The sequence below is a fragment of the Anolis sagrei genome, chromosome X, assembly GCF_037176765.1.
Source record: "Anolis sagrei isolate rAnoSag1 chromosome X, rAnoSag1.mat, whole genome shotgun sequence".
Classification (NCBI taxonomy): domain Eukaryota; kingdom Metazoa; phylum Chordata; class Lepidosauria; order Squamata; family Dactyloidae; genus Anolis; species Anolis sagrei.
The window spans coordinates 71,451,492-71,476,410 of NC_090034.1; the positions used below are offsets into that span (position 1 = coordinate 71,451,492).

The 24,919-nt window shown below is 44.9% G+C and overlaps 1 protein-coding gene across 2 annotated transcripts in view; it reads left to right on the top strand.

Moving 5' to 3' along the window:
• COL8A2 (collagen type VIII alpha 2 chain) overlaps positions 1–24,919 on the top strand; it is a 334,138-nt gene that overhangs the window by 229,923 nt on the left and 79,296 nt on the right. For both annotated transcript variants that reach the window (XM_060784544.2, XM_067473714.1), the window contains one exon: positions 23,934–24,062. The gene's annotated coding sequence lies outside the window, so the exon portion shown is untranslated. The remainder of the gene's footprint in view (positions 1–23,933; positions 24,063–24,919) is intronic.

Sequence of the window (24,919 nt, forward strand, 5' to 3'; positions counted from 1 at the left end):
CTCATAAAATACCTGTGGTTTGGCATGCATTGTTTGGCTGGCCAAAGTATGCACCTGGCAGCCATACCCTCCTATTAATGCTGCTCGCTGTCTGGTATTTCAATGGATCTTGAAATTACCGGGAGGAGGGGAGGCAGCAAACAGGACGGAGAAGGGCTTGGGGTTGGATCTCAGACAGCAGGAGAAAAATAATAAGAATAATGGTAATGAAGTTTACAAGATGGAATTTTCAAGGCAGGGGCTGCTTGCTGCACGAGGCAGCATGTTACATACAAGTCAGGAGGAATGGCATCTGCAGTTTGTGTTTTGCCTCATTGGGTTCCTATTTGGAAAGCAAATGTGGCCATACGTTTCAAGATAACAGCATAGGATCTTGCGACACCATTGAGACCAATGTCTTTTCTTTAACACACACTTAGCGAATGATAATCCCTTTCTTCATGTGCACAGGGTATAATATTAGGGCTTTGTATATGTGTATGTATATGTATTGTCGAAGGCTTTCATGGCTGGAATCACTAGGTTCTTGTGGGTTTTTTCGGGCTATAGAGCCATGTTCTAGAGACATTTCTCCTGACGTTTCGCCTGCATCTATGGCAAGCATCCTCAGAGGTTGTGAGGTCTGTTGGAAGTAGGAAAAATGGGTTTATATATCTGTGGAATGGCTGGGGTGGGGCAAGGAGCTCTTCCCTGCTGCAGTTAGGTGTAAATGTTTAGCTGATCACCTTCATTAGCATTTGAAGGCCTGCCTGAGCCTGGGAAATTCTGTTGCTGGGAGGTGTTAATCTGTGCCTGATTTTTTCCTCTCTGTTGTTTAGCTGTTATAATTTTAGAGTTTTTTAATACTGGTAGCCAGATTTTGTTCATTTTCATGGTCTCTTCCTTTCTGTTGAAATTGTCAACATGCTTGTGGATTTCAATGGCTTCTCTGTGTAGTCTGACATGGTGGTTGTGAGAGCGGTCCAGCATTTCTGTGTTCTCAAATAATATGCTGTGTCCAGGCTGGTTCATCAGGTGCTCTGCTATGGCTGACTTCTCTGGTTGAAGTAGTCTGCAGTGCCTTTCATGTTCCTTGATACGTGTCTGGGCGCTGCGTTTGGTGGTCCCTATGTAGACTTGTCCACAGCTGCATGGTATACAGTAGACTCCTGCAGAATCTACCGTATAAAGAATCTGCGAACCCCACCTCCTCCAAGATGAACTGAACCACCTCAACTGGGCTCTCCAGGCCAATGGATACTCCACCTCAGACATCAGAAGAGCTGCAAGACCAAGAACAAGCCATGAGAGTAAAGATGAAGATCCACCCAGAGGAAAAGTGTTCCTGCCATACATCAAGGGAACTACTGATCGCATAGGGAAGATGATGAGGAAACACAACATACAAACAATCTACAAACCCACCAAGAAAATCCAACAAATGCTACGTTCAGCAAAGGACAAGAGGGATCCTCTCACCTCTGCAGGAGTCTACCGTATACCATGCAGCTGTGGACAAGTCTACATAGGGACCACCAAACGCAGCATTGCCCAAACACGAATCAAGGAACATGAAAGGCACTGCAGACTACTTCAACCAGAGAAGTCAGCCATAGCAGAGCACCTGATGAACCAGCCTGGACACAGCATATTATTTGAGAACACAGAAATGCTGGACAACACAAACAACCACCATGTCAGACTACACAGAGAAGCCATTGAAATCCACAAGCATGTGGACAATTTCAACAGAAAGGAAGAGACCATGAAAATGAACAAAATCTGGCTACCAGTATTAAAAAACTCTAAAATTATAACAGCTAAACAACAGAGAGGAAAAAATCAGGCACAGATTAACACCTCCCAGCAACAGAATTTCCCAGGCTCAGGCAGGCCTTCAAATGCTAATGAAGGTGATCAGCTAAACATTCACACCTAACTGCAGCAGGGAAGAGCTCCTTGCCCCACCCCAGCCATTCCACAGATATATAAACCCATTTTTCCTACTTCCAACAGACCTCACAACCTCTGAGGATGCTTGCCATAGATTCCTGCGAAACGTCAGGAGAAATGTCTCTAGAACATGGCTCTATAGCCCGAAAAAAACCCACAAGAACCTTGTATGTATATGCATATTTATATGTATGAAGAACCCTATCATTCCCTGGATGTCATTGGGATAGCTCAGGCATGGGAAAACTTCGGCCCTCCAGGTGTTTGGTTTTGGAGCATGCAACAGTGTGTGAGTCAACTGTAAAATAAGATGCATGAAGCTGATTGGTTGGGCAATGCCCAGGGAGATGGCTGAGCCTGGGACTTTTGGTTACTGTTACATTTTTGTTCAGGCTTGAGTTATACAGATGCAGAGAGAGATAGTTTTTGAAGAGAGAAGCAGAGAGAGACAGAGTTTGGAGTGTGCTCTTGCTTCATGAGCTGCTGAAGGAATTTATCCACATGGACCAGACAGGCCATTTTAAACCTTTCATAAAAAGACCTTATGTGAGTTGATGCAATTGATCACATTGTACATATGTTGTTCTGAACTGTAAAGAGTAAACTACTTGTTCTTTACTATTCACCACCGTGGCATTTTTTTCTTTCTCTGGCAAGGCAGTGTGTGGGCTGATCAAACATGAACTACACGTGGTTTATTTTACATTACACCACATTTTAGACTTCAACTCTCACAAATCCTAACAGCCTCAGGCTTAAGAGGCTGAGGGGGGAAAAGAAAAGGCCTGAAGCTCTCAGGAATTGTGGGAGTTGAAGTCCAAAACATCTGAAAGGCTGAAATTTACCCATGCCTGGGATAACTACTTGCCTACATTCTCCCTTCTCCAACTTGGAGAAGGCTTACTTCACAATGTGTCCATGGCAACATGGCTTTCTTTGGAGCTCATCCCTTCCACCTTCTCCGGTGACATCACAGAGGGCCACTTCACCAGGCAATGGCCTTTACAGTACTAACAGACAGACATGCATACATACATGTGTGACCTTTATGTGTGTAGATATATACACCCAATGTACATGCAAATGGTCGGATCAGAGAAAAACAAAATTTAGATTTTTTTATTAATTGCTGCTGTCCTATTTTTTATTGATTTTGGAAATGGACTTAAACATCCATGATGGAAGAATGGATGCTGTGTTGACCCAAATGATCATATTAATGCAAGACCTAAAGGATAACATGATCTATTTTTTTTTATTTGTTGGGTTTTTGAGCAATAAGAAATCTAGCAATGTAGTAATCTGTATTAATGGTTATTAGTAATTTTAGTGTGATTATTTAATAGGGGGCCCCTGGTGGCGCAGCCAGTCAATCCGCTGAGCTGCTGAACTTGCTGACCAAAAGGTTGGCGGTTCGAATCTGGGGAGTGGGGTGAGCTCCTGCTGTTAGGCCCAGCTTCTGCCAACCTAGCAGTTCAAAAACATGCAAATGTGAGTAGATCAACAGGTACCACTTCTGTGGGAAAGTAACGGCACTCCATTCAGTCATGCCGACCACATGATGTTGGAGGTGTCTACAGACAATGCCGGCTCTTCAGCTGATGAGCACTACCCCACAGAGTCGGACACGACTAGACTTAATGTCAAGGGGAAATCTTTACCTTTAATAATAGTGGAATAATATTTTCTTGGTTTTTATTGCTGTTTTCATTGCTGTCGAGTGATCTTTGATTGAGATTGGCTATAAATAAGAGACCACCAAGACACTCCTACAGCTTTTGTAAGGTTTTGCAAACATGGGGCCATTGATTCCTCACTTAGGGAGCATTTACATTGTCGAATTAATGCATTTTGACACCATTTGAACTGCCATGGTTCAATGCTGCGGAATCTTGGAGGATGTTGTGGTTTTTCACTTTAAATATGTTTTGATGGATTTTAACTCTGATTTTTTAAGTTCTGTTTTAATGTTTGCGTATTTTAAATTGTATACTGATGATTTTATGTCAGGCCACTTTGGGAGAGATCAAATGGGGCATAAATAAATAAATATAAGAAACTAGCAGTCCCTTGCCACGCGTTGCTGTGGCCCAGTCTGGTGATCTGGAAAATAAAGGAATGAGGAAGTGTTGGTTTCTAATATATTTAATTTCTTTATGCTTGTGGGTAAATAGTATTTCTTGTTTCTTTGTCAGTGTTGAAGTGGAGATTGTCTGATTTACCTATTCTGGAACATGCAACATACAATTGTTCTTCTTTAGGGGTCCCTTTCAAATCTATGATACTATATCTGTCTGTGTACGAATAATATATATCTATATATCTCTATGCCTGGATGGCTCTTTGTCAGGAGGGCTTTGATTATGTTTTCTTGCCTTGGTGAAGGGAGTTGGACTGGATGGCCTTAAGCACTTTCTGTTGGCCATGGGGGTTGTGTGTGGGAAATTTGCCCAATTCCATCATTGGTGGGGTTCAAAATGCTCTTTGATTGTAGATGAACTCTAAATCCCAGTAACTCCCAAATGTCAAGGTCTATTTCCCCCAAACTCCATCTGTATTCATATCTGAACATATGGAATATTCGTATTACGTTTGGTCCAGATCCATCATTGTTTGAGTCCAAAGTGCTCTCTGGATGTAGGTGAACTACAACTCTCAAACTCAAGGTCAATGCCCACCAAAACCTTCTAGTGTTTTTTGTTGGTCTTGGAAGTCCTGTGTGCCAAGTTTGGTTCAATTCCATCGTTAGTGGAGTTCAGAATGCCCTTTGATTGTAGGTGAACTATAAATCCCAGCAACTACAACTCCAAAATGACAAAATCATAATTGTTTGAGTGATGGTCACTCCTTGTGTTGTGAGACGTTTTGTTGCCAAATTTGGTGTGATTTCATTCATTGGTTCTTTTGTTTTTAAGGTACTCATTATGCACAGAGCATTTTATATAGATAGATATGATGATGATGATGTTTGCTGAGAAGCAACACTTTAGCAAAGAAGGCTAAAGACATTGTAAAACTATAACTCTCACGGCTCCACAGGCATGATGTTCAACAGTGTGGATGCACCTTTAGTCTTCTTTTCATTTCTTGCCAGTTATATTATTGACATAGCTTGTAAAGTGTTGGCATAAACATCCTGGCAATAAATAAGGTAATTAATACTTGATAAACATCAGTTTCCTGTGAAGTCTGTTCAGCGGTTTATTAGCTCTGAAGTAGTTAAAAACAAAACTTGTAAAAAGTGAATGTATCTTTGCCAAATTTTCTCATTCTGGGCAAGAGTGAACCCATGTGTTGAATCGGAACTCCCTTCCCTTTGCTGACTTTTCGTCTCCTCCACCCCCTTCCCCCAGTTTTGCCTGGAGCACTACAAAACATTTGTTTGTGTGTTGTCGTTTTCCCGATGACTGCATGGAAAGGCTCCCATGCTAGATAGAGCCAAGCCGACCAGATCAAAGCAGTGTCCTCGGCTCCTTGGCAAACTGTGCAATTGATAAAAACACATTTATGAGCTGTGCATTGTTTACAGAATGAACAAATAACCAAGCCTGAAGTGGTTACGGTTTCGGAGACATTAAAAAAATGTTTCTCCATAAAAGCAAGGATGACGACACTGAAAACAATAAACAGCAATAAGAGGGCAAATTTCCTTTATGACAGCCATGGTAGTCCACGCTCTGGTTACATCCCGTATAGACTACTGGGGTAAAAATTGCTGGAAGAAACATTAACAACCTCAGATATGCAGATGACACCACTCTGATGGCCGAAAGCGAGGAGGAGCCGAGGAGCCTTCTAATCAAGGTGAAAGAAGAAAGCGCAAAAGCCGGGTTGCAGCTAAACATCAAAAAAACCAAGATTATGGCAACAAGAATGATTGACAACTGGAAAATAGAGGGAGAAAATGTGGAGGCCGTGACAGACTTTGTATTTCTAGGTGCAAAGATTCCTTTGGCCAGGAAATCAGGAGACGCTTACTTCTTGGGAGGAGAGCAATGTCCAGTCTCGATAAAATAGTAAAGAGTAGAGACATCACACTGGCAACAAAGATCCGCCTAGTCAAAGCCATGGTATTCCCTGTAGTCACCTACGGATGTGAGAGCTGGACCTTAGGGAAGGCTGAGCGAAGGAAGATCGATGCTTTTGAGCTGTGGTGTTGGAGGAAAGTGCTGAGAGTGCCTTGGATTGCGAGAAGATCCAACCAGTCCATCCTCCAGGAAATAAAGCCCGGCTGCTCACTGGAGGGAAGGATACTAGAGACAAAGTTGAAGTACTTTGGCCACATCATGAGGAGACAGCAAAGCCTAGAGAAGACAATTATGTTGGGGAAAGTGGAAGGCAAAAGGAAGACCAAGGGCAAGATGGATGGATGGCATCCTTGAAGTGACTGGATTGACTTTGAAGGAGCTGGGGGTGGTGGCGGCCGACAGGGAGCTCTGGCGTGGGCTGGTCCATGAGGTCACGAAGAGTCGAAGACGACTGAACGAATGAACAACAACAACAGACTACTGCAATGCTCTCTACGTGGGGTTGCCTTTGAAGACTGCTCGGAAGCTTCAAATGGTCCAGCGTTCAACAGCCAGGTTGCTAACAGGAGCGGCACTCAGGGAGCATACCACTCCTCTGTTGTGCCAGCTCCACTGGCTGCCAGTTTGCTACTGGGCACAATTCAAAGTGCTGGTGTTAGCCTATAAAGCCCTAAATGGTTCTGGCCCTACTTACCTCTCCGAACGCATCTCCTCTTATGAACCAGCTAGGACACTAAGATCATCTGGGGATGCCCTGCTCTCTGTCCCGCCTGCATCACAGGCACGCTTGGCGGGGACGAGAGACAGGGCCTTCTCAGTGGTGGAACGCCCTGCCTGCAGATATCAGATCGGCCCCCTCCCTGCTGGCGTTTCAGAGGAAAGTGAAGACCTGGCTGTTCGAACAAGCATTTGATGAAACAGTGTAATTGAACATAGGAATACGGAATAATGGATGATGAGACTGGATTCTGATTTTACTGTTGAGGCGCTAATGATTGTTATACTGGGGTTTAATGATTTATGTTACAATTGTTTTTAATTGCCCTATACATGTCTCGTGATGCTTTGTATTAATGTTGTTCACCGCTTTGAGTTGCCTGAGGGCTGAGAAAAGCGGTATATAAATAAAGTAAATAAATAAATACTAGGTTTGGGTGATCAAGGGAAAAAAATGGTTCTAAACTCGTTTCGTATATAGGGGGCGCTGGCGATTCGATTTTGAAATGATTTCTGAAATTTTCTTGAAAAGGTTCGGAAATAGCAGAAATCCGAATCGCTTCGTTTGCTTCGTTAATGGAAGGTGCCTCTCCCTCCTTCCAGAACCATTAAGTAACTTTGACAAAGTCAGAAAGCCTAAACAAACAGTTTTAAAATCTCACAGTTTCCCTTCCCTGTTAGTTTTAAAATCCCGCGGTTTCCCTTCCCTGGCTGGCGTTGAAGGGCAATGCAGAGGGACGAGGTGGCCGTGGCTAAGAACAGCTCTTCCTGAAGGCCACTGCTTAGCCATGCCCACCTCATCCCTCTTCATCGCCGTTCACCGCCAGCCAGGGAAGGGAAACCGCGAGATTTTAAAACTAACAGGGAAGGGAAACTGCAAGATTTTAAAACGTGGCCTTCAAGAAGAGCTGTTCTTAGCCATGCCCACCTCGTCCCGCTGCATCGCCGTTCGTCGCCAGCCAGGGAAGGGAAACCGCGAGGCTTTGCCAAAATTGCTTAATTGTTCTAAAAATCAAAATAACTGTGGGAAACATCCGAAAATAATTCCAAACAATGGATAAGTGGTTTAAATTCGGAATTACTTCTCCTACTATTCCTGCATGGCTCGAAATTGGTTCAAAAGGGATTTTTTCCCAAATTAATGCCGATTTTAGAAGATAATGACTGTACCCACTCATGCCTAATGTTTACTAAGGAGTCGCCTTTATGATATCGTGACTTCAGCATTAGATTACAGCAGATATGGACAAACTTCTTCCGATATATTGATACCTTTGGAGAGCAAACATTGAGGATTACGTAATAATTAGGCATATTCCAGATCATGCCACAGCGTAAGTGCCTTTATGGGTCGATCCTGATCTGCTGCTTCAGGACCCAGAAAAGGGAGTTTTCTGGCTCAAAGTGAATGATAATTATTGCAATCCATCATCCCATGTGCACAACAAGCTTTCCAAAGGTCCATGAAGAAGACACACTTCGCTGCGGACAGCAGCCAACAGGAGAAGCGTGCTATGTAGGGAAATACATATTCCCTCCACGGAAGTAGTGAAAAGAAAGTCCATTCTGCCAGAATTAATAAAGATTGATGGCTGCTTCTTTAATAGCACCTTAAAGGAAATGTTGCTGTTTCCTCCTTCATTCTCCAAGTTGGTTTTCATCTTCCACAAAGCATCTGCTGTCAAAGCGGGGAGTCGGTGCCATAGACACTCAAAAGTGGCCTTCTCCGGAACAGAATTTAGCCGAAAGGAATGGGTATTTCCTGTGTTGGAACCACTGTCTCTTTCCTAACCGTGAAGGAAAACTAGAGCAGAGAAATCTTGAACATACCCAGGACTTGGTGCTTGCATTACATAAAGGCAAATAACATGCATTCCTAGAATCATAGAATCATAGAGTTGGAAGAGACCTCATGGGCCATCCAGTCCAACCCCCTGCCAAGAAGCAGGAAAATCTCATTCAAAGCACCTCCGGCAGATGGCCATTCAGCTTCTCTTTAAAAGCTTCCAAAGAAGGAGCCTCCAGCACACTCCGGGGCAGAGAGTTCCACTGCTGAACGGCTCTCACAGTCAGGAAGTTCTTCCTAATTGATTTGTCGTGTCAGGACAACCAGTCAAATTATATTACATTTCTAACAGAACAAAGCAAACAAACAGACAAAATACAAAATTTGTGAGTTTGATAGTTGATTAAATGTCCTTTGACCAGTATCTGGCCACTTGGAGTGCTTCTGGTGTTGCTGCAAGAAGGTCCTCCAATGTGCATGTGCTGCAATGCTCAGGTTGCATTGCAGCACGTGGTCAGTGGTTTGCTCTTCTCCACACTCGCATGTCGAGGATTCCACTTTGTAGCCCCATTTCTGAAGGTTGGCTCTGCATCTCATGGTGCCAGAACGCAGTCTGTTCAGCGCCTTCCAAGTCGCCCAGCCCTCTGTGTGCCCAGGGGGGAGTCTCTCATTTGGTATCAGCCATTGGTTGAGGTTCTGGGTTTGAGCCTGCCACTTTTAGACTCTCACTTGCTGAGGTGTTCCAGCGAGTGTCTCTGTAGATCTTAGAAAACTATTTCTAGATTTAAGTTGTTGACGTGCTGGCTGATACCCAAACAGGGGATGAGCTGGAGATGTCTCTGCCTTGGTCCTTTCACTATTGGCTGCTACTTCCTGGCGGATGGCAGGTGGTGCAATACCGGCTAAGCAGTGTAATGTCTCCAGTGGTGTAGGGCGCAGACACCCCGTGATAATGCGACATGTCTCATTAAGAGCCACATCCACTGTTTTAGTGTGATGAGATGTGTTCCACACTGGGCATGCATACTCAGCAGCAAAGTAGCACAGCGCAAGGGCAGATGTCTTCACTGTATTTGGTTGTGATCCCCAGGCTGTGCCTGTCAGCTTTCGTATGATATTGTTTCTAGCACCCACATTTTGCTTGACGTTCAGGCAGTGCTTCTTGTATGTAAGAGCACGGTCCAGAGTGACTCCCACGTATTTGGGTGCGCTGCAATGCTCCAGTGGGATTTCTTCCCAGGTGATCTTCAAAGCTCAGGATCAGATGGAATCTCCTTTCTTGTAGTTTGAAGCCATTGTTCCGCGTCCTAGTCTCCAGGGAAGCAGAAAACAAGCTTGCTCCCTCCTCCCTATGACTTCCTCTCACATATTTATACATGGCTATCATGTCTCCTCTCAGCCTTCTCTTCTTCGGGCTAAACATGCCCAGCTCTTTAAGCCGCTCCTCATAGGGCTTGTTCTCCAGACCCTTGATCACTTTAGTCGCCCTCTTCTGGACACATTCCAGCTTGTCAATATCTCTCTTCAGTTGTGGTGCCCAGAATTGGACACAATAGATCTAGTATCTGAATCAGACCCCAAAAGTTATTTATTATTTATTTATTTTATTTACGTCACTTTTATCCTGCCCATATCAGCCCGAAGGCGACTCAGGATGGCGTACAAATCGGCACAACTAGATGCCATATAAAAATACATACATCGGTTAAATAAATCACGTTACAATATATTTAAAACCTGTAAAAGCAATAACAATAAAATTATTAAAATTATGTCTTCTTGTTCAAATCCTCAATCTGAGCCGTTCCTAGTTCATATTCCAATTTCAGTTTATCTGGTCATGCTGAAGTTCTAAATGCTTGCTCAAAGAGCCAAGTTTTCACTCTTTTTCGAAAGATCAGGAGGGAGGGGGCCGCTCTAATATCCCTAGGCAGGGAGTTCCACAGCCGAGGGGCCACCACTGAAAAGGCCAGTCTCTCATCCCCGCCACACGTGCCTGTGAAGCAGGTGGGATTGAGAGCAGGGCCTTTCAGACTATCTCAACTTCCTGGAAAGTTCATAGGGAGAGATGCATTCGGATAGATAAGCCGGGCCGGAACCAATAGTCTGCACAAAAGGATCTTTTGGGGGTTTAGCTCTTTCTCTTCTAAAGAAACTTATTTAACTAGAGAGAGCAGGGTGTCACTTTCTAATATTTTATAGTCTTCCATGCAAACCACTTGAGAGATCTTCACATTTCCTAATTCCGTATCCTCAGCTCTTGTTGAGGAAACATCTACTAACTTTCTTGGGATATTGACCAATGCTATCAGCCTAAGAAAATGGAAGTCTGTTCAACAGCCATAATAGTAGACGTGCTATATTTGTGCTCACACACATTCAAGGAAGACTTTTTGGACGTTACTTTTTGTTGTTGTGTGTCTTTGAGATCCTTCCAAGTGATCCTTCTCTGAAGACTAACCTTTCTTGGCCAGAAGGGCTCTGCCATTGCCTTCTTCTGAGGCTGAAGAGTGTGACTTGCCTGAGTCCGAATGGGGATTCAAAGTCTTAGTCCAAAGATCATAGGATCATTCCATTTTATGTGCCAAAGCCTATCATGTGTGGAGAAGCCATCAATATTTTCCAATCTCTGTTTTCCCTCAATGAGCATCAATGTTCCAAACGGGAGAAACGGAGCAGAAAGAAGCTATAAACCATAATTGGTGCAAGCTGCTCTGGAAGTCCTTGAAGGATACTAAATAACTATAATAAAATGAAATTAAAAATAAGGTTCCAGCCAAATAAATTTGTGTTCTGATTGAGTATTGGGCTCATTAGATCATTAATGCATCTAAGGGGAAGAGGGTTGTGACTTCCTTCATACACATGCTGCCAATGTGTGATATTTGGCAGGTGAATGGTTGCAGCAGCCATTGTATGGTTGAGAATTACACACTAGAGATGTGCGTGGAATTCGTTTCTTCCATTTCATCCGTTCTTTCGTTCCTTTTGTTCCCTTCGGGACCACATAACAGGACTTAGGCGATCCCTCGCTTTCCGAGGATGATTGTCTTCCAGTGTTCTTGTGGGTCCGGATGTGGCTGTGGAGCCCTATTCTTGCTCTGCATCTTCTTCCGCAGTGAGGGCATTGGTTTCCAGGTGGAAGGCGGTCTCGGTCGGGGTTGGCTTGACGCCAGGCATGTAGCCAGGGGGGGGGCCTCGGGGGGCTTCAGCCCCCCCCCCCCCGAAATTTTCATGGTGGTTCGCGAAAAGGCCTTATTGGTGCATTATTTAAACTGTTATGTTTATTCATATCATGATCTGATCACCATACTCAATATATCCCATATGCATGGGGGTATTGGGGTAATGATACAAAAGGTTTGCTAGGCTAGACCCTCTTTCACTCAGACTCAGCCCCCCCGAAACTCAGCCCCCCCCCCGAAACCCCCCCTGAAAAAAATTCAGCCCCCCCCCCCCGAAATGAAATCCTGGCTACGGGCCTGCTTGACGCGCCTTCCTCTTGGCACACTTCTCCCTTTCGCCCTCCATTCGTGCCTCTTCAAATTCTGCAGCACTGCTGGTCACAGCTGAACTCCAGCTGGAGCGGTCAAGGGCCAGGGCTTCCCAGTTCTCAGTGTCTATGCCAGAGTTTTTAAGGTTGGCTTTGAGCCCATCTTTAAATCTCTTTTCCTGCCCACCAACATTCCATTTTCCGTTCTTGAGTTCGGAGCAGAGCAGCTGCTTTGGGAGACGGTGGTCAGACATCCGGACAACGTGGCCGGTCCAGCGGAGTTGATGGCGGAGGACCTTCACTTCAATGCTGGTGATCTTTGCTTCTTCCAGCACGCTGACATTTGTCCGCCTGTCTTCCCAAGAGATTTGCAGGATTTTCCGGAAGCAGCGCTGATGGAATCGTTCCAGGAGTTGCACCACCTGAGCTCTGCGAGTGCAACATTTTTCCAAATGAAGCAGAGAGTGTTTGAGGACTGGGACATCCGTAGGGATACCAAGGTGCTTGTTTATAGAGCTATTGTCCTCCCAACCCTGCTATATGCCTGTGAGACGTGGACTGTCTACAGACGTCACATGCAATTCCTGCAACATAACAGGAAGCCCCCTCCTGGTACGAAAATCAGCTTAACACAAAAGCAAGCAGGAGCAGATAACCGGCTCCCTTTTTGCTTTCATGACCACATGGTGCTCCTAGCTTGACTGAGCTCCAAGTCATCAGCTCTACACACTACATCAAGGACTCAGCCCACTTCATAGAAAAAAACAGCAATCTCAAGTTAAATACCAATGACAAACTGATCAGCTTCGATGTGGTGTCTCTATTTACCATGGTCCTGGTAGCAGACACCATTGTACTAATCAACCAGAGGTTCCCAGAAGACATCACAGCTCTGTTTCACCATTGCCTCACCACCAGCTACTTTCAGTGGGACAATGAGTTCTACGAACAGAAAGATGGAGTAGCTATGGGGAGCCCTCTCAGCCTGGTCAAAGCTAATTTTCACATGGAACACTTTGAAAAACAAGCCCTGGAAACTGCAACAAAAAAGCCCACTATATGGTTCAGGTATGTGGATGACACTTTCACCATTTGGAGCCACGGAGAAGAAGAACTCAACAGGTTCCTGGACCATCTTAACAGCATCCACCCAAACATCCAATTCACCATGGAAAAAGAAAATGAAGGAAGACTGCCTTTTGTAGATGTCCTAGTCATACGCCAACCAGATCAACCATTGGGTCACACCGTTTACAGACCACCCACACACATAGATAGATATCTACATAAAAACTCCAATCATCACCCAAATCAAAAAAGAAGCACCATTAAAGCCTTGGCAGACCGTGCAAAAAGAATCTGCGAACCCCACCTCCTCCAAGATGAACTGAACCACCTCAACTGGGCTCTCCAGGCCAATGGATACTCCACCTCAGACATCAGAAGGGCTGCAAGACCAAGAACAAGGCACGAGAGTCAAGATGAAGATCCACCCAGAGGAAAAGTGTTCTTGCCATACATCAAGGGAACCACTGACCGCATTGGGAAGCTGATGAGGAAACACAACATACAAACTATCTACAGACCCACCAAGAAAATCCAACAAATGCTACGCTCAGCAAAGGACAAGAGGGATCCTCTTACTTCTGCAGGAGTCTTCCGTGTACCATGCAACTGTGGACAAGTCTACATAGGGACCACCAAACGCAGCATTGCCCAAACACGAATCAAGGAACACGAAAGGCACTGCAGACTACTTCAACCAGAGAAATCAGCCATAGCAGAGCACCTGATGAACCAACCTGGACATAGCATTTTATTTGAGAACACAGAAATGCTGGACCACTCTCACAACCACCATGTCAGACTACACAGAGAAGCCATTGAAATCCACAAAAATGTGGACAATTTCAACAGAAAGGAGGAAACTATGAAAATGAACAAAATTTGGCTACCAGTATTAAAAAAAACTCAAAAATTACAACAGCAAAACAACAGAGAGGAAACAATCAGGCACATCAAATCACTCTCAACAAAAGATTCCCCCCCCCCCAGGCACTTTCAAGCCATTAAATGCTAATCAAGGTGGTCAGTTGAAACATTCACACCTAACTCCAGCAGACAAAAGTCCTTTGTCCCACCCTGGTCATTCCACAGATATATAAACCCATTTTCCTACTTCCAACAGACCTCACTACTTCTGAGGATGCTTGCCATAGATGCAGGCGAAACGTCAGGAGAAAATGCCTCTAGAACATGGCCATATAGCCCGGAAAAACCTACAACAACCCAAAGGTTAAAACAAATCAGCTATTACACAATCCCAAGCCACTTCAGATATCTGCATCACCACTACAGTTTACCCCAATCGCCTCCAGATACGCAGTTCTCAGCTGTGTTGCTTTATGAAGGAAAAGGGCTGTTTGGTGTGTTATCTTAGCATTCTGGCCAGCCATTAAGAATGTAGTTTTGATATGGGAATCCCAGTGAGTCTTCTGTATAATGAATGGTCCGAGGTATTGATTTCTCTCTTTCTTGTACAAAATACAACTAAACAGTACATGTGTAATATCCTCTACCTCTGTCGCCCCACAGATACAGAAACGTTCATTATATGGAACTTGGTTAAACCTTCCATGTTTAAACATTGTATCCGTCTGTTCAAATCTGGTTCTAGTGAATACCCTCCTTAGGCGTTTAGGCATTTCTGTCTTTAGGTATTCGGCTGTTTGTAAAGTATGTTTGAAGCGACTTAACCATTTCAGTGAGCCGGCTTTTACTAAGGGTGGCAATGTCTTTCTGAGCCTCTATATCAGTGGTTCTCAACCTTCCTAATGCCGTGACCACTTAATCCAGTTCCTCATGTGTTGGTGACCCCCAACCATAACATTATTTCCATTGGTACTTCGTAACTGTAATTTTGCTACTGTTATGAATCGTAATGTAAATATCTGATATGCAGGATGTATTCTCATTCACTGGACCAAATTTGACAGAAATAGCCAATATGGCCAAATTTGAAAACTGGTAGGGTTGGGGGGGGGGATTCATTTTGTCATTTGGGAGTTGTAGTTGCTGGGATTTGTAGTTAATCTATAATTAAAGAGCATTCTGTACTCCACCAAAAGAATCAAGCCAAATTTGGCACACAGAACTCCCAAGACAATAGAAAGTACTGGAAGGGTTTGTTGGGCATTGACCTTGAGTTTGGGAGTTGTAGTTCACCTACATCCAGAAAGCACTGTGGACTCAAACAGTGATGGATCTGGACCAAACTTGGCATGAATACTCAATATGCCCAAATGTGAACACTGGTGGAGTTTGGGGAAAATAGACCTTGACATTCGGGAGTTGTGATTGCTGGGATTTATAGTTAACCTATAATCAAATAGCACTCTGAACCCAGCCCAAAATGGATCTGCACCAAACTTGGTACACTACCGACATGGCCAACATTAACTACTGGTGGCGTTGGGCGGGGGGGCTGTTTTTGAATTCTGGGAGTTATCATTCACCAACACCAACAAGGATGAGGACAGGCGGAGAGATCTTCAGCCTTCTCTGCCAAAAGGGTTCCTAAGACCATCAGAAATATGTGTTTTCTGATGGTCCTTGGCGACCCCTCTGAAACTCCCTCACAACCCCCCCAGGGGTCCCGAACCCCAGGTTGAGAAACACTGCTCTATATCCTGTATTCGTTGTGCCACTGTTTTTGGATTTAGTTCTTTTAAGAGATTTGGGTATAGAATTGGAAGTCCACAACTCCTGGTGTATTTTGTCAGTTGCACTAGCCAGGAGGACTGATGTTGGTTTTTGGTCTGCTCTAACAGGCACAATTTTGGCAGCCTATCATTTGCCATGGCATTTAGTTTTGTATAAAGGATCCATAAAGAGTAGTAACACTGATTTTAAATACGGTTCTTAATGAAGGATAAGGATAAACAATCACAGAAAGAGGGGTATCTTTAACCCTCTCCAGTCCTGCCTCCTCCTCCACCATCACCAACATGGAAAACTTTAGCAACAGGCTTCCAGCTCGTGTCGGCGGAAGGAGGGGGGGGGGGGACCAAGGCTAAGTGCATCCAGCCAAGGGCCAAGGAGCTTCCCTTGGAGATGGACCCCGGTGCCACAAGAGCCTCAAAGCCAAGCCACGTCCTGCCTCTCCTCTAGAGGAATACAGCTTTAAGAAGTATTAAGCCCGGTCTCCTCTACAAAGGGAAAGGACCCAGAAAGAGTGGTAACTCTGATGCTTTTCAAAATCCAGGGCTTAATGAAGGATATGGAAGGGGAACCTGTGGGAAGTCGTCCCCCCCCCCCCACAATAAAAGAGGTTGTGACTTCTTAACCCCGTTGCTGCAAATGGGCCCAACGAACCCTTTTTTCAGATGCTGAACGAAAACCCCATTCGGAAGCACACCTGTTTTCGGGAGGTGCTGGAAAACGGATATGGGGGGCTCCCAGTTCAAACAAGCAGAAATGAATAGCGATTCTGCACAAATTCACAACTCTATTACACACTGTGTCTCTATAATTTAAATAACTTTGCACTAGCATTTATATAGCATAGGTAGCTGGCAGTTAGGGCCTTCTCGGTGGTGGCTCCCCGGCTGTGGAGCGCCCTTCCCACAGAGATTAGATTAGCACCATCTCTAATGGTCTTCCGCAAAAAAGTAAAGACCTGGTTATTTGTGCAGGCGTTCGAATAATTTAATGCTAGACTGGTAATGACACAGGAATGGAACAATGGATGACGAATCTGGATCATGTTTTTAGTGACGAGACGCTAGTGAATGGTTATCTTAGTAATTGTGTATTAATTGTGTATTAATTGTGCATTAGATTAGGCTATTAACTGTTTATATAGGTGTTGAATTCTGCTGTGTTCTGTGTCTTGTGAACCACTGTGAGTCGCCTTCGGGCTGAGAACAGCGGTATAGAAGCAAAGTAAATAAATAAATAAATAAACATTAGGAGACCTATCAAAAAGAAAAGAAAAAATATTGAATCAGATGAAGACAAAAACGATCTCTATGCTCAGTCAGGTAAAAAGGGGGGAAAAACTTCTATATGAGGAAGATGCCAGTAAAACCTCTCAAAAGACCTTCAGGGCTACAGAGCGTAAAAGCATAAATTAAAGGCGTTCATTTGGTTGTTGAGTGGCATATTTTTATTTATTTACAGTATTTCTATTCCGCCCTTCTCACCCCGCAGGGGACTCAGGGCGGATTACAATGTACACATACATGGCAAACATTCAATGCTATAGACACACAACACATATTGTTGTTCATTCGTTCAGTCGTCTCCGACTCTTCGTGACCTCATGGACCAGCCCAAGCCAGAGCTCCCTGTCGGCCGTCACCACCCCCAGCTCCTTCAAGGTCAAACCAGTCACTTCAAGGATGCCATCCATCCATTTTGCCCTTGGTCGGCCCCTCTTCCTTTTGCCTTCCACTTTCCCCAGCATAATTGTCTTCTCTAGGCTTTGCTGTCTCCTCATGATGTGGCCAAAGTACTTCAGCTTTGTCTCTAGTATCCTTCCCTCCAATGAGCAATCGGGCTTTATTTCCTGGAGGATGGACTGGTTGGATCTTCTCGCAGTCCAAGGCACTCTCAGAACTTTCCTCCAACACATATAGTCAGAGGCTATTTAACATTCCAACTTCTGGCCACCAGGGGAGTTGTCGCTTCACCGTCCATCTGCCACACTGATGAAGTACCATCCGCATTCCCCACATGCTTTTGCTGGAGATATTTTATGGCCTCATAAATTTTGTTTAATTAGCCTCCCCACACATAGGTGGTACTTAAATTTCCTACTTGACAGATGCAACTGTCTTTCGGGTTTTTCGGGCAAAGGTCGACAACAAGCTACACAACTGGCCGTAAGCTCACTCCGCCCCGGGCTGGCTTTGAACTCATGACCTTTTGGTCAGCAGTGATCTTTAATGCAGCTGACACCCAGCCATATGCACCACAATCCCAGTGCTTACCTCTGAATAGGCTATAGAGTCAATGTTAAGAAATAGGCTGGATGGCCATCTGCCAGGAGTAGTTAGTATTGGATAATCCATGGATTCTCTTCCCACTCTATGTTTATGTTGTGTTTATGTTTCAAGTGACAGTGGTATGAAGAACAGAAAGAATGACAGCAATGAAATCAAAAGCATTGAGGTCTAGAAAAGATGCTGGTAAAGCCACTGAGATATCTGCACCACTTGTGGCATTCCAGTGGGAAGCAAAAGCAAAAGAAAGCAATGTTTAGGAAAGTAATGGACTCTTCTTCTATGTGTGTGGTTGTGCAAACTGGACAGTGAAAAAGGCCAATAGGAAGGAAATACATTCATTTGATGAGAAGTGATGGCAGAGTAGGGTTCGGTAGATAAAATGAAATGCTGAAAAGACAAATGAAATGGCTCTAGAGCAGTGGTACCCAACCTGTGGGCCATGAGACCTAAATTAAGGTTCATGGCTCTATATTGTTAAATACGGTTTTCAGTGGGTGAGCAGATGGTGACTACTGCATGGCATATGTTCTGTATCACAAACTGGAGTTGATGTGGTCTATCCGATGCAACTGTCTGAATCAGCACCCCAAATAACCAAAACCAGATCTAAAGTTTACCAAAAACTGATTTGTAACCCTGGTCAAGTGGTCCCTGGTCAAAGTGGTCCCTGGTCAAAGTGGTTCCTGGTTAAAGTCCCTGGTCAAAGTGGTCCCTGGTCAAAGTGGTTCCTGGTTAAAGTGGTTCCTGGTCAAAGTGGTCCCTGGTCGAGTGGTCCCTAGTCGAGTGGTCCCTGGTCAAAGTGTCCCTGGTCAAGTGGTCTCTGGCCAAAGTGGTCCCTGGTCAAGTGGTTCCTGGTCAAAGTGGTTCCTGGTCATAGTAGTCCCTAGTCAAAGTCGTCCCTAGTCAAAGTGGTCCGTGGTCAAAGTGGTTCCTGGTCAAAATGGTCCCTGGTCAAAGTGGTCCCTGGTCAAAGTGGTTCCTGGTTAAAGCCGTCCCTGGTCAAAGTGGTCTCTCGTCAAAGTGGATCCTGGTTAAAGTGGTCCCTGGTCATAGTGGTCCCTAGTCGAGTGGTCCCTGGTCAAAGTGTTCCTGGTCAAGTAGTCCCTGGCCAAAGTGGTCCCTAGTCACAATTGTCCCTGGTCGAAGTGGTCCCTGGTCACAATGGTCCCTAGTCAAAGTGGTTCTTGGTCAAAGTGGTCCCTGGTCAAAGTGGTTCCTGGTTAAAGCCGTCCCTGGTCAAAGTGGTCTCTCGTCAAAGTGGATCCTGGTTAAAGTGGTCCCTGGTCATAGTGGTCCCTAGTCGAGTGGTCCCTGGTCAAAGTGTTCCTGGTCAAGTAGTCCCTGGCCAAAGTGGTCCCTGGTCACAATTGTCCCTGATCGAAGTGGTCCCTGGTCACAATGGTCCCTAGTCAAAGTGGTTCCTGGTCAAAGTGGTTCCTGGTCAAAGTGGTCCCTGGTCAAAGTGGTCCCTGGTCAAAGTGGTTCCTGGTTAAAGCCGTCCCTGGTCAAAGTGGTCTCTCGTCAAAGTGGATCCTGGTTAAAGTGGTCCCTGGTCATAATGGTCCCTAGTCGAGTGGTCCCTGGTCAAAGTGTTCCTGGTCAAGTAGTCCCTGGCCAAAGTGGTCCCTAGTCACAATTGTCCCTGGTCGAAGTGGTCCCTGGTCACAATGGTCCCTAGTCAAAGTGGTTCTTGGTCAAAGTGGTCCCTGGTCAAAGTGGTTCCTGGTTAAAGCCGTCCCTGGTCAAAGTGGTCTCTCGTCAAAGTGGATCCTGGTTAAAGTGGTCCCTGGTCATAGTGGTCCCTAGTCGAGTGGTCCCTGGTCAAAGTGTTCCTGGTCAAGTAGTCCCTGGCCAAAGTGGTCCCTGGTCACAATTGTCCCTGATCGAAGTGGTCCCTGGTCACAATGGTCCCTAGTCAAAGTGGTTCCTGGTCAAAGTGGTCCCTGGTCAAAGTGGTTCCTGGTCAAAGTGGTCCCTGGTCAAAGTGGTCCCTGGTCAAAGTGGTTCCTTGTCAAAGTGGTCCCTGGTCAAGTGGTCCCTAGTCGAGTGGTCCCTGGTCAAAGTGTCCCTGGTCAAGTGGTCTCTGGTCAAAGTGGCCCCTGGTCAAAGTGGTCCCTAGTCAAAGTGGTTCTTGGTCAAAGTGGTCCCTGGTCAAAATGGTTCCTTGTCAAAGTGGTCCCTGGTCAAGTGGTCCCTAGTCTAGTGGTCCCTGGTCAAAGTGTCCCTGGTCAAGTGGTCCCTGGTCAAAGTGGTCCCTGGTCAAGTGGTTCCTGGTCAAAGTGGTCCCTGGTCACAATGGTCCCTGGTCACAATGGTCCCTGATAAAAATAAAAAAAAGTTTGGGAACCACTGTTCTAGAGCGAACCTAGACCCTCCCTAGAAGCCAAGGTGACTATGCTGAGGCAATCCTACTTTGGACATACCATGAGAAGAGATGACTAGAAGATTTGATATAAAGCTTGGAGAGCTGGAGGGAAAAGTTGGATAGACTCAAACAAGGAAGCCATGGCTCTGAGTATGCAAGGCTTGAGCGGATCTGTTCCTGGTAAGATGACCTGGAGGTCTCTCATTCATAGAATCTCCAAATAACAAAGTAGCTGCTGGATATTTACCTTTTGGGATCACTAGACTGCATTAGCTGAATATTGCACTGTATGATTGTACGTCTCGTCCAACATTATCGTTTGCGAATTGTTCATGGACTGTTTTGAATAATCCGTTGCTTGATGTGTGTCTCCAAGGTCTACTTTCTGTCTTATGAAACAATGTTATCCATCTCACAGTACCGTGATTTAAATGCTTGGAAGTACCACTTAAAGTTTTATTGGGTTGTCATAAAGCTGAAGTTATTAGACTAATCCAAGAAGGTTCTTTCTCTATGATGGTTTCATATCTCTTTATCTACGGAATAATCTATCTCCCTTAGCTATAGCTGTTTTCGGTTTCTGTTTGATTGGTGTGGGTTAAGACTATTTCCTGTCCAAGCACTAAAAACACATATATTCCCACACCCTTTACCAGATTGGATCTCTTCTTTTGAATGCCCTGTTTAAACAAGTTGTCCATTTATCCCAACCTCCGGGGCGGGGGAGGGGGGAAATCGCTGAACTCCCATCATGGAACAAACACATCAACTTTTCAAAAGAATGAGCGCTGAAGTCCTCTGTGATTGATATTTAAATGGAAGTGCTCATAAATCAGTAGTCGCCCTTCAAGCAAGGCTTCCTCCCCTCTTTTCCCAGAGTGAAAGCAAGTGAGAATGAGACTGTGCCACTCAAGATGAGGTTGGAACCGATTGTAGCCCAGGTTGTGTAGAATGAGATACACACCGAGAGATTGTATATGTTTCAAATGCAAAAAAGAGGGTGCATTAGCTTTAAATTGCTTCTTAGTTGCATGCTAATTGAGAGGGGATTCCTGTCTCTGGGTATATACACTTACTTACTTACTTACTTACTTACGCGATCCCTCGTTGGCCGAGTAGGATAGTCTTCCAAGATCAGTATTCTGGTGGGTCCGTAGCTGACTGTGGAGCCCTATTCTTGATCTGCATCTTCTCCTGTAGTGGGGGCATTGGTTTCCAGGTGGAAGGCGGTCTCGGTCAGGGTTGGCTTGACACGCCTTCCTCTTGGCATGTTTCTCTCTTTCACCCTCCATTCGTGCCTCTTCAAATTCTGCAGCACTGCTGGTCACAGCTGACCTCCAGTTGGAGCACTCAAGGGTCAGGGCTTCCCAGTTCTCAGTGTCTATGCCAGAGATTTTAAGGTTGGCTTTGAGTCCATCTTTAAATCTCTTTTCCTGTCCACCAACTTTCTGTTTTCTGTTCTTGAGTTCGGAGTAGAGCAACTTCTTTGGGAGACGGTGGTCGGGCATCTGGACAACGTGGCCGGTCCAGCGGAGTTGATGGCGGAGGACCATCGCTTCAATGCTGGTAGTCTTTGCTTCTTCCAGCACCCTGAAGTTTGTCCACTTGTCTTCCCAAGAGAGTAGGATTTTCCGGAGGCAGCGCTGATGGAATCGTTCCAGGAGTTGCATGTGACGTCTGTAGACAGTCCACGTCTCGTAGGCATATAGCAGGGTTGGGAGGACAATAGCTTTATAGACAAGCACCTTGGTATCCCTACGGATGTCCTGGTCCTCAAACACTCTCTGCTTCATTTGGAAAAATGCTGCACTCGCAGAGCTCAGGCGGTGTTGTATTTCGGTGTCGATGTTGACTTTGGTGGAGAGGTGGCTGCCAAAGTGGCGGAAATGGTCAACATTTTCTAATGTTACGCCATTAAGCTGTATCTCTGGCATTGGAGAGGGGTTGGCTGGTGACTGCTGGAAGAGCACTTTGGTTTTCTCGATGTTCAATGACAGGCTGATTTGCTTGTATGCTTCTGCGAAGGTGTGGCTTGTAGATCTTCTTCTGAATGCGCACAGATGACGTTGTCATCAGCATACTGGAATTCTATAACAGATGTCGTTGTAACCTTGGTTTTGGCTTTCAGTCTGCTGAGGTTAAACAGCTTGCCATCTGTCCGATAGATGATTTCCGCTCCAGTGGGAAGCTTCCAATCAGCAAGCTGAAGTATCATAGCGATGAAGATGGAGAATAAAGTTGGGACAATAACACATCCCTTTTTAACACCTGATTCCACCTTAAATGGGTCACTTTGGGAGCCCTTGCTGTCCAAGACTGTTGCTATCATGTCATCATGTCATATACACTGTAAAATTAATGCAGTTTGACACTCCCCTAATCGCCATAGCTGAATGCTGTGGAATCCTGGGAGTCATAGTTTGGTGAAACACCAGCACTGTTTATGAGAAAGATCTTATAAAGCTAAGACTCCCAGGATGCTATAACATTGAGAACTGGCAATTTAATGTCAAATTGCATTAATTTTGTCATAGATGCACACTAAAGTGATGCCAAATTGCACTAATTATAATAGGGCAATTATATTATAAACTAGCTGTACTCGCCACACATTTCTATGGCCAACCTTCCCTCCCTCTTTCTCTCCTTTCCCTCCTTCCTACCTTCCCTCTTTCCTTCCTTTCTTCCCTTTTTTTCTTTCTTACTCTCCTTCCTTCCTTTACCTCTTTCCTTCCTTTCCCCCTTTTCTTTTCCTTTGTTTTTTCTCTCCTTTCTTCCTTCTCTACCTCTTTCCTTCCTTCCTTTGCTCTTTCTTTCTCTCCTTCCTTCCTTCCTTCGTTCCTCCCTCCCTCCCTCCCTCTTCCTTCCCCTTTTTTCCATGTCATCATTTAGCTTTTTTTCATTTAGCTTTTTTGGGTTTTTAAGTCCTTTCTGCTGTTTTGGGGGCGGTTTTATGAGTGATGGTCACTTGTTAATCTGTTAAGGGTATAGTGTCCAAATTTCGTGTCAATTCATCCAGTGGTTTTTGAGTTATGTTAATCCCACAAATGAACATTACATTTTTATTTATATAGATAATTATATAACAATTATATTATATATAATTATATAGCCCACAGTGGGTAAAAGCACTGAGCTGCTGAGCTTGTTGATCGCAGGTTCGATTCCAGGGAGCGGTATGAGCTTCTGCTGATAGCCCCAGCTTCTGCCAACCTAGCAGTTCGAAAACATGCAAATGTGAATAGATCAATAGGTACCGCTCCGGCAGGAAAGTAACGGCTCTCCATGCAGTCATGCCAGCCACATGACCTTGGAGGTGTCTACCTTCAACACCGGCTCTTTGGTTTAGAAATGAAGATGAGCACCACACTCCAGAGTCGGTCATGACTGGACTTCATGTCGGGGAAAACGTTTACCTTTACTATATCGTGTAGATCAGGCATGGCTGTTAGGAATTGTGGGAGTTGAAGTCCAAAACACCTGGAGAGCCAAAGTTTGCTCATTCCTGGTGTAGATACAGTCAGAATCTGCTGCCTATTATAAAAATTTCTTGGACTTCTGAAGTTCATTTTTATAACATAATTCCTCTTTCTCTACCTTCTAGGACTATGACTCTGATCTTGGCCAACTACTATTTAGCACAACGACAAAGAGGACATTAGAGATGCTGTGAACCTGGACTTCAGGTCTCTGCAAAACATCTGCACATGGTCTCACCATACCAAGACTGCAGGTAAGACCTTATGCTTAGCTCGCTTTGCGGGGTGGGTGTTGGTCAAAAAATGGCTAAAGATTAGCCCTGAAGGTGTATGCACAGGTAAGTTTCAAATAAACATCATTCCTCTTGGCATGTCAAACCATCCCACCTTTGCCTCTTATCAATATGTTTGACTGTTTTTACTTTGTCCTGAGATAATGACGAAACCTTTTGGAACATACTACATTATAACCTCCGGGGTAGCCTTGTGCATTTGTATAGAATCTGTTTTTGTTTTCGAGCACCGCCTTTCTGAATGAGCTTTTTCATTCTGAGTCTGAAAGAACAAACATTTTTGGACGATTGGCCAACATGGGTGGACTTCCCAGACTCCCCTTCCCCTCAGTTTTAGGACTAGAGTGGTGAAAATCACCACACATGTAGGGCACATCTACCACTCTTGGCCCACCAAGTTTTATAACATTTGGGTCAATTTTTAAGGACTTTTTTTCTTTCTCTAAATTAAATCTCTTTAAATCTCCTTTAAAAGTTCTTGAGTTCAGAGTAGAGCAACTGCTTTGGGAGACGGTGGTCAGGCATCTGGACAACGTGGCCGGTCCAGCAGAGTTGATGGCGGAGGACCATCGCTTCAATGCTGGTGGTCTTTGCTTCTTCCAGCACGCTGACGCTTGTCCGCCTGTCTTCCCAAGAGATTTGCAGGATTTTCTGGATGGCAGCGCTGATGGAATCGTTCCAGAGTTGCATGTGGCGTCTGGAGACAGTCCACGTCTCACAGGCATATAGCAGGATTGGGAGGATAATAGCTCTATAAACAAGCATCTTGGTATCCCTATGGATGTCCTGGTCCTCAAACACTCTCGGCTTCATTCGGA